The sequence below is a fragment of the Cebus imitator genome, unplaced genomic scaffold (genome assembly GCF_001604975.1).
Source record: "Cebus imitator isolate Cc_AM_T3 unplaced genomic scaffold, Cebus_imitator-1.0 Scaffold408, whole genome shotgun sequence".
Taxonomy (NCBI): Eukaryota; Metazoa; Chordata; class Mammalia; order Primates; family Cebidae; genus Cebus; species Cebus imitator.
Genome location: NW_016107723.1, coordinates 723,662 through 733,209, shown reverse-complemented (window position 1 = coordinate 733,209; position 9,548 = coordinate 723,662).

Below are 9,548 nucleotides of genomic sequence, written 5' to 3'. Positions count from 1 at the left end.
ACTCCATCTTAAAAATAATAATAATAAGTAAATAAACATACTTATTTTGCACACAATTATATATGTAATTCTGTGAGTAACAAATTCCAAGTACACAGCTTTATAGACTTTAAATTAATCCAAATCAATTAGTTTTGAAAATTTCAGGTGAGTTGATTCTCCAACCATTTCTTAGTTACAGACCATTTTGAATACCTGATGAAAATAACAGACTGTCCATTAAGATTAATGTGCATAAAAAATACGTGCAATTTGAAGGTGTTGTTATACCTTCCCTTACTCAAAGTTTAAGAATGTTCAAGCAAGAAAAATTAACAGACTACTTAATTTACAGGATATACTTTCTAAGTACTATTTATTTACACAAGATTTTTGAGAAATTTACCAGTAGTGAACTTCAGATCACTTTTATGTGTTCTGTGATGGCACTTAAACCAGAAGCAGATAGGAGGCTTTTTTGTTGTTGTTGTTTGTTTGTTTGTTTGGCTTGGGTTCATTCATATTTTTTTTTCTTATTATACTTTATGTTCTGGGGTATCTGTGCAGATTGTGTGGTATTGTTACATAGGTATACACACGCCATGGTTGTTTGCTGCATCCATCCCCTCATTCATCTACATTAAGTATTTCTACTAATGTTATCCCTCCCCAACCTCCCCAACCCCTGCTATCCTTCCCCTACCTCCCTATGCCCCAGCAGGCCCCTGTGTGTGATGTTCCCCACCCTGTTTCAATGTGTTCTCATTGTTCAACATGTACTTATGAGTGAGAACATGTGGTGTTTGGTTTTCTGTTCTTGTGTCAGTTTGCTGAGAATGATGGTTCCCAGTTTCATCCATGTTTCTGCAAAGGACATGAACTCATAATTTTTTATGGCTGTGTAGTATTCCATGGTATATATGTGCTACATTTTCTTTATCCACTCTATCATTGATGGGCGTTTGAGTTGGTTCCAAGTCTTTGCTAAACAGTGCTGCAATGAGCATATCTGTGCATGTATCTTTATAATAGAGGGATTTGGGTATATATCTAGTAATGGAATTGCTTGTTCAAATGGTATTTCTATTTCTAGATCCTTGAGGGATCACCATACTGTCTTCCACAATGGTTGAACTAATTTACACTCCCACTAACAGTGTAAAAATGTTCCTATTTCTTCACATCCTCTCTAGCTTCTGTTGTCTTCAGATTTTTTAATGATCACCATTCTAACTAGCTTGAGATGGTATCTCAATGTGGTTATCATTTGCATTTCTCTAATGACCATTGATTATTAGCTTTATAAAATATGTTTGTTGGCTCCATAAATGTCATCTTCTGAAAAGTGTCTGTTCATATCCTTCACCCACTTTTTGATGGGGTTGTTTTTTTCTTGTAAATTTGTTTCAGTTCTTTGTATATATTAGCCCTTTGTCAGATGGGTAGCTTGCAAAAATTTCGTTCTACTTTTTTATTCTGTTGGTTGCCAGTTCACTCTAATGATAGTTTCTTTTGCTGTGCAGAAGCTCTTTAGTTTAATTAGATCCCATTTGTCTATTTTGGCTTTTGTTACCATTGCTTTTGGTCTTTTAGTCAGAACTCTCCACCCTAAATCCACAAAACATACATTCTTATCAGTACCACATCACACCTACTCTAAAAATGACTATATAATTAGAAGTAAATCACTCCTCAGTAATTGCATAGCATTTCACAGGTTTAAATGAAATATAGGTTGGCTGCTTGTTTGTTATTTTCCTCCCTTATTCCTTCCTGTCTCCATTGTTAAGCACAATTATTGGCATAAAAGAGGGTTTCAATACTCATTTTAAGTCTGCATTCTAGCCTGGGCAGCAAAGCAAGACTCCTGTTCTCTCTCCCTTTCTCTTCCTCTTTCTTTCTCTCTTTCATTCTTTTTCTTTCTTTCTCTCTTTCTTTCTTCTTTCTTTTTCTTTTCTTCTCTCTTTTTTCCGAAAAAAAAAAAGAAAAAAAAAGAAAAGAAATGCTTGTGATTTTTGCACATTGGTTGTGTATCCTGAGACCTTGCTGAAGTTGTTTATAAGCTTAAGGAGATTTTGGGTTCAGATGATGAGGTCTTCTAAATATACAATCATGTTTTCTGCAAATAGAGACAATTTGACTTTCTTTTTTTTCTAATTAAATACCGTTTATTTCTTTTTCTTGCCTGAATGCTCTGGTCAGAACTTCCAGTACTATGTTGAATAGAAGTGGTAAGAGATTCTTGTTCCAGTTTTCAGAGGGAATGCTTCCAGTTTTTTCCCATTCAGTATATTTGCTGTGGTCTTATCATAAAAAGATTTTATTATTTTGAGATATGTTTCATGGATACCTAGTTTATTGAGAGTTTTCAGCAAGAAGGCCTGCTGAGTTTTGTAGCAGGCCTTCTCTGCATCTGTTGAGATGATCATGTGGTTTTTGTATTTGGTTCTGCTTATGTGATGTATTACATTTATAGATTTGCATATGTTGAACCAGCCTTGCATCCCAGGGATGAAGTCGACTTGATTGTTATGGATAAGCTTTATGATGTGCTGTTGGATTTGGTTTGCCAGTATTCTATTAAGGATTTTTGCACCAATGTTCATCATGTATATTGGCCTGAAATTTTCTTTTTTAGTTGTGTCTCTGTCAGGTTTTGGTATCAGGATGATATTGGTCTCATAAAATGAGTTAGGGATGATTCCCTCCTTTTGAATTGTTTGGAATAGTTTCAGAAGGAATGGTACCAGCTCTTCTTTGTACATCTGTTAGAATTTGGCTGTGAACCTGTCTTGTCCTGAACTCTTTTTGGCTGGTAGGCTTTTAATTGCTGCCTTAACTTCAGACCTTGTTATTGTTCTACTCAGGGATTCAACTTCTTCCTAGTTTAGCCTTGGGAGGATGTAAGTGTTCAGGAATTTATCCATTTCTTCTAGATTTACTTGTTTATGTACATAGAGTTGTTTATTGTGATCTCTGATGGTAGTTTGCATTTTTTTGGAATCAGTGGTGATATCCCCTTTATCTTTTTTATTGCATCTATTTGATTCTTCTCTCTTTTCTTTTTTATTAGTCTGGTTAGTGGTCTATTTTATTGATTTTTTCAAAAAACAGCTCCTGGATTTATTGGTTTTTTTTGAAGGGTTTTTTTGTGTCTCTATCTCCTTCAATTCTGCTCTGATCTTAGCTATTTCTTGTTTTCTGCTAGCTTTTGAATTTGTTTGATCTTGCTCTTCTCTTCCTTTTAATTGTGACATTAGGGTGTTGATTTTAGATCTTTCCTCATATCCCATGTGGGTATTAGTGCTATAAATTTCCCTCTAGACTGTGCTTTGAATGTGTCCCAGAGATTCTGGTACATTGTGTCTTCATTCCCATTGGTTTTGAGGAACATCTTTATTTCTACCTTAATTTCATTATTTATCCAGTAGTCGTTTAGGAGCAGTTTTTTCGGTTTACTTATAGTTGTGGGGTTTTGAGTGAGCTTCTTAATCTTGCATTCTAATTTGATTGCACTGTGATCTGAGATACTGTTTGTTATGATTTCCGTTCTTTTCCATTTGCTGAAGAGTGTTTTACTTCTGATTATGAGGTCAGTTTTAGAATAAGTGTGATGTGGTGCTGAGAGAATGTATATTCTATGGATTTGGGGTGGAGAGTTCTGTAGATGTCTATTAGGTCCTCTTGTTCCAGATCTGAGCTGAAGTCCTGGATATCCTTGTTAATTTTCTGTCTCATTGATCTAATATTGATAGTGGAGTGTTAAAGTCTCCCATTATTATTGTGTGGGACATTAAGAACTTGTTTTATGTATCTTGTTGCTCCTTTATTGGGTGCATATATATTTAGGATAGATAGCTCTTCTTGTTGCATTGATCCCTTTACCACTATGTAATACCCTTCTTTGTCTCTTTTGATCTTTTTTAAAGTCTGTTTTATCAGAGACTAGAATTGTAACTCCTGCTTTTTTCTCTCTCTCTCTCTCTATTTGCTTGGTAAATATCCCTCCATCCCTGTTTTTTGAGCCTATATGTGTCTTTGCGCATGTGGTGGGTCTCCTGAATACAACACACAGATTGGATTTAATAGACTAAGCAGAGAGATACATAACAGCTGTTGATGTGGAGGAAAGAGAGAAAGAGATATATACAGAAAAGGTTAATTTAGTAGTTCTCTTATTCTCTGCATTGAAGTAGAATGTAGAAGAATTGCTCAGGCCCTAGGGTTTTCACAGGGCAGTAGAGAAATCATATCATCAAATGAATCCATAAAAAGTGGAAGTTTTAAAGATCTGTAGCAAAATTGATGGTAACAAGAATATTAACCTAGAAAATATGTGCAGCCTATTTAAGTATGTGTTTGTGTGTGTGTGTGTCTGGGTGTATTCTCTGGTGAACTAACCACACCTGTTTTTATAATTAAAGATAATAGTGCATTTTCACGTGTGTGTGTGTGTGTGTGTGTGTGTGTGTGTGTTAATTGCTGGATGCACACAAGCAAATTGTTGGAAAACATTTACCAAAAACCAAAAGATATCTTTGGTTTTGGAAGAGCTGATCTGAAGTCATTCTTCCCTGACAATAATTAAATAATCAATTCAGTTAGCTCCAAGTCTAAGAAAATATATTTCTGTTAATCGGATAGAAGAAAACGTGAATCTTTCTATTTTCACTATAACTGACGTGTTTTCTGTTCACTTAAAAGTGGAAGCAAGTCAACATTTTTCCTACAAAATTTGGGTTTTTAAAAAGTATTAAAATATAAGTGCTGCATATAAGTCAATAATGAGGCTTCTGTGTTGTTTCCAAATAGTTTTCTTCCAGGTATAAGTGTGAGATCAATTTAAATAATATTCTCATAAGTTTTAGATCCATCCAGTCAAGAATAACCTCTAAAAGTAGAATTATTTTTACAGAGACCAGTACATTTTAAAAAATATATAAATTAAACTACTTTGAGTTTTAGTTAATTTTAACCAAACAGTACAGATGTATGTAGCCAATAATTGAGTCCAAGTCACTGAGGTAAAGGTAAGGTCAACAGAAGTCCCATATTATTTAATATTATTCTTAACATGTATTTCCAGAAAGTGATGAATAATATAATTAGTTATATAATGAAATCACAGAGTTTTAAGCTAGATTACTTTTCAAATAGAAATAAAAAGGCTAGATTACCAATTTTTTAAAATAGAGCTTATTAAGCATTTAAAATTTAGCATCTACCAGGTTAAAAGGATATAATTTATTGGAAGTAGAATCTTCCTTTAAAAATGGTAAATTAGTTAATTCTTTCAGGCATTCTCCTTTTACTCCACTCTGTCTGGCTAACTTCTTATCTTACAAGTCATGCTTTAATGTGTTTTCCAGAAAGCCTTTCCTTAAGCCTATACTTAATCTGTAAGAATAACTACAATAGAAATTGGAGATGCAGTCTGCAATGTTTGCTTACATAGCAGAGCCTGCTTTCAAACTTCCTTTGCTAATGCTTCTTCTTTATTACTCTTAGATTAATGAACACTGTAGACCTTAAATCAACCAGTATTTCCTTTTCTCATTAACTGAGCAACCAGCAATTATTGACATTTTCACTTTGTCATTAAAATACTTTGCAATGGTCTCTTAGTTGATATATAGGCTGTACTTAAATATTATATTTTAGTGTTATCTAATAAATTTGTGCTATCAAAGAGGTAGACTCAAAATCTGAGATGTTTAGCTGAATACCTTAATAAACAGGAATATCCCCCATCCACATTCTCTCGTGGAAGCCTGTCTTCCCCTCCTAAACTCCATCTCTCTCTCTATTCCCTTCCACTCAGTATGGAAGCTACATTTCTCTCCTGGATTCCATCCTTCTGGGTTCTCTCACTCAGTGTGAGAGTTAGCTGTTTCTCTCTTCTTCTCTTTTTTTCTCTCTAAATAAATCACTTTCTACAAACAAACAAAAAAGGAAATAGGAATATCATAATATAAACTCTGGAGAATGCAATCTAGGACCATAAACTGTTAATAAGAGGCAAGGATTATAATGATAGGCTGACATGTCCTTATCAGTATTCTAGGATGTCAAGATGATATGAGAGGAATAATCTGGGAAGGTATACATGTATAGTAATTTCAAAATTCCAAGCACTGTTTGAAGTACTTTAGACACATTTACTCACTTTATCTTCCCAACAACCCAGTACTATTATTTCCCACTTATACATATAGACTATTGCAAGAAGCTAGAATAAGTTGAATAAAGGACAATAAATATGCTTAATTGCAGGTTATAAACCCATACAGTTTTCAAAGAGATAGTTCCTAACCTTAGCAACTACTATGTATCCTAGACACCATGAAGCAAGGAAAATCAATTCCATCTATAAATGAGACTATGCAGTATATCTCTTATTGTGTCTATCTCATTTCACTTAGCATAATGTCATCCAGGTTCATTTATGTTGTCACAAATGTCATACTTTCCCTTTTTAAAAATGTAGAATAAAATTTAATGTTGTATATATACAGCATTTTCTTTATTCATTCATTTATTCATAGATCCTTATTTCCACATTTTGTCCATTGTAAACAATACTGCAAGTAAACATGGTAGTGCAGATATGTTTTTGAGATAGTCATTTTATTGTTTTTGAACATATACCCAAAAATTGGATTGCTGGATTACATGGTAATTCCATTTTTAATATTTTTGAGGACGTTCATACCATTTTCCATAATGGTTGTATTAATTTATTCTCACCAACAATGTGTAAGTATGTGTTCCCTTGTCTCCAGGTCCTCCACAGCATTTGTTATCCTTTACGTTTTTGATAATAGCTAATCTAACAAGTGTGAGATAATATATCTCAATGTAGTTTCAATGTGCATTTCCCTGATGATTAGTGGTGTTAAGCACTTTTTCACATAACTGTTTGCCATTTATATGTCTTTTTTTTTTTTAAAGAAATATCTATTTAGGTGTTTGCCTGTTGTAAAATTGATTTCTTTCATTATTATTTTTTGCTATTGAGTTGTACAAGTTTCTGACATAGTTTAGATTTTAACCTCTTATTAGATAAATGTTGAACAGATAATTTACACAATTCCATAGGTTGCCTTCTCATTTTGTTGGTTGTTTCCTTTGATGTGCATTGCTTTAGTGTAGTCCTTATTGTTTATTTTTGCTTTCATTGCCTGTGTTTTGGGTATCATAGCTATAAGAAATTGACCAGACCAATGCCATGGAATGTTTCCTCTATGCTTTCTTCTAGGAGTTTTTCAGTTTCAGGTCTTATGTTTAGGTCTTTAACACATTTTTAATTGATGTTTGTGTATAGGTTAAGACAAGCATCTAATTTGGTGCTTTTTAGAGTGGATATCTAGTATTTTCAGCACCATTAATAGAAAAAATTATATTTTCCCTGTTATGTATTCTTGTAGCCTTCGTTCAGGATTAGATGACTGTATGTGTCTTGCTTTTGTTCTCTTTCATTGTTTCTTGTGTTTTTAATGCCTGTACAATTCTATTTTGATTATTGTTTTGTAATATATTTTGAAATCTGGAAGACTGGTGCCTCTAGCTTTGTTCTTCTTATTCAAGATTGTTTTAGCTATTTGGAGTCTTTCACGGTTTTATGTGATGAGTTTTTTGTTTGTTTGTATTTCTGTGAAGAATGCTATTGGAGTTTTAATAGGGGATGCAGTAAATCCATAGGTTGCCATGGGTAGTGATAGGGTTTGGCTGTGTCCCCACCCAAATCTCATCTTGAATTTCTGCATGTTGTGGATGGGACCTTGTGGGAGGTGACTGAATCATGGGGACATGTCTTTCTCATACTGTTCTTATAAAAGTAAGTGTCATGAGAGTTGATGGCTTTATAAGGCAGAGTTTCCCTGCCCAGGCTCTCTCTTTGCCTGCTGTGATTCATTTAGGATGGGACTTGCTCTTCCTTGCCTTCCACCATGATTGTGAGGCCTTTCCAGCCACGTGGAACTGTGAGTCCAATGAAACCTATTTCTTTTGTAAATTGCCCAGTCTCACAAATGTCTTTAGAAAGCAGTGTGAAATGGAATAATACAGTAAATTGGCACCAGTGGAGTGGGGTGCTGCTGAAAAGATATCCAAAAACAGGGAAGTAACTTTGGAACTGGGTAACGGGCAGGGGTTAGAACAATTTGGAGCGCTAAGAAGACGATGATAGGAAAATGTGGGAAAGATTGGAGCCACCTAGAGACTTGTTGAATCGCTTTGACCAAAAGGCTGATAATGATTTGGAAAATGAAATCCAGGCTGAAGTGGTCTCAGATGGAAATGAAGAACTTGTTGGAAACTGGAGCAAAGGTGACTCTTGTTTTGTTTTAGCAAAGAGACTGGTGGCATTTCTCCCTGCTTTAGAGGCTTGTGGAACTTTGAACTTGAGAGAGATGATTTAGGGTATCGGGCGGAAGAAATTTATAAGCAGCAAAACTTTCAAGAGGTGACTTGGTTTCTGTTAAAGGCATTTCTTTTTACAAGGGAAGCAGAGAATAAAAGTTGAGAAAACTTCCAGCCTGACAATGTAATAGAAAAGAAAACATTGTTTTCTGAGGAGAATCCAAGCTGGCTGCAAAAATTTCTATAAGTAATGAAGAGTTGAATGTTAATCCCTAAGACAATGAGGAAAATGTCTCCAGCCATGTCAGAAGTCTTCATGGCAGCCCCTGCCATCACAGGCCCAGAGGCCTAAAAGGAAATAATGGTTTTGTGGGCTGAGCCTTGGGTCCTTGCACTGTATACAGCCTAGGGACTTGGTGCCCTGTATCCGAGCTGCTCCAGCCATGGCTGAAAGGGGCCAATGTAGAGCTCAGACTGTGACTTCAGGGGGTGCAAGCCTCAAGCCTTGGCAGCTTCCACATGGTGTTGAGCCTGCCAGTGCACAGAGGTCAACAACTGGGGTTTGGGAACCTTTGCCTACATTTCAGAGTATGTGTGGCATTTCCTGGATGTCCAGGCAGAAGTTTGCTGCAGGTGCAGGGCTTTCATGGAGAACCTCTGTTAGGACAGTGCGGAAGAGAAGTTTTGGGTCAGAGCCCCCATACAGAATCCCTACCATGGCATTGCCTAGTGGAGTTGTGTGAAGACGGCCATCATCTTCCTCCTGACCCCAGAATGGTAGATCCACTGACAGGTTGCACCATGTGTCTGGAAAAGCTGCAGACACTCAATGCCAGCCCATGTAAGCAGCTGGGTGGGAGTCTGTACCCTGCAAAGCCAAAGGGATAGAGCTGCCAAAGACCATGGGAACCCACTCTTGCATCAGCATGGTCTGGATGTGAGACATGGAGTCAAAGGAGATCATTTTGCAGCTTTAAAAATTTGACCACCCCACTGGATTTTAGACTTGCATGGGGCCTGTAACCCCTTTGTTTTGGCCAATTTCTCCCATTTAATGACAGCATTTATCCAATACCTGTACCCCCACTATATCTAAGAAGTAACTAACCTGCTTTTGATTTTACAGGCTCGTAAGTGGAAGGGACTTGCTTTGTCTTCAATGAGACTTTGGACTGTGAACTTTTGAGTTAATGCCGAAATGAGTGAAG